The sequence below is a fragment of the Notamacropus eugenii genome, chromosome 2, assembly GCF_028372415.1.
Source record: "Notamacropus eugenii isolate mMacEug1 chromosome 2, mMacEug1.pri_v2, whole genome shotgun sequence".
NCBI classification, from domain to species: domain Eukaryota; kingdom Metazoa; phylum Chordata; class Mammalia; order Diprotodontia; family Macropodidae; genus Notamacropus; species Notamacropus eugenii.
The window spans coordinates 340,132,890-340,133,834 of record NC_092873.1 but is presented as its reverse complement, the minus strand read 5'-3'; the positions used below and the strand labels follow the sequence as shown (position 1 = coordinate 340,133,834).

Below are 945 nucleotides of genomic sequence, written 5' to 3'. Positions count from 1 at the left end.
TAACGCATGTTTTTCAGATACTTGGGGTCAACCCCTTTCAGAGAGTTGTATCCCTGTGTGGTAGGATTCTTGATGCCGTTTCTGTGTCATTTTCGTGATTGGTTGTGGGTGCTATGGTTCTTAGACAACCATCTTGACACCACAGCCTGCGCTAACAGGCACACCCCCGACTCCCTGAGGCCGAAGCGCTGACAGGGAGACTGACACATTCACCCACAGATTAGACCACGCCCGGGGAGGGGAGCCAGCTCTGTGCCCCGCCCTCTTCCCTACCCACCCCAAGGCGCTAGAAACCTGCTCTGCATTCTGAACCGTTCAGCCCAACGATCCTCAGTGATCCGGTAGGGCTGGGACGGTGGAGGAGAGAGCAGGTGCTGGGATTGGGATTGCTAGGAGAAGGGGACGAAACACAAATGCTGCAAAGACTCACAAACTTTGTTAATTAGCAGGACACGCTGGCACAGCTTAGGGTACTGGAGGCGGACCAGCGCCGGGCTAGCTCCGGGAGAGCGGAGAGCCCAGGGTTTGGAGGAGTGGAGGTGGGAGCTGCAGCCCAGCCCTGGAGGAGGCGGCTCCTGAAAGCCGGGGAGGTTCCAGAGTGAAAGGGCAGGGAGTGGGTCCGCGCGGCAGCTGAGAGGGACGTGGACACTTTTGCTGCCCCGTGGCAGGTGGAGGAGGGCCGTCGGTTTCTCGCTCCCCTTTCTCCGCCTCCCCAGTCCAGTGCCCTTGGCCTGGAACGCGTCGTCGGTTTGTGGTTGTCAGGCAGCGGCTGACTCTCGGCAACTGCAGCGGGAGGGAGTGACGGACCCTTGTGGGTTGCGGGCCAGAAAGAAAGACAGCGCGAAGTTTAAGGATCAACAGGTGACAGTGAGTCCGGCCCGTAATCTCGCTTAATAACCGTCCGCTGTCAGATTCTGAATTTCTTCACACACACACACACACACA

General features: G+C 58.5%; 1 protein-coding gene across 1 annotated transcript in view; it reads left to right on the top strand.

The window, feature by feature from the left end:
- The first annotated feature begins 305 nt into the window (after positions 1-305).
- LOC140528099 (kinesin-like protein KIF19) overlaps positions 306-945 on the top strand; it is a 34,190-nt gene continuing 33,550 nt past the window's right edge. Inside the window, exon 1 of the mRNA XM_072645589.1 lies at positions 306-867. The gene's annotated coding sequence lies outside the window, so the exon portion shown is untranslated. The remainder of the gene's footprint in view (positions 868-945) is intronic.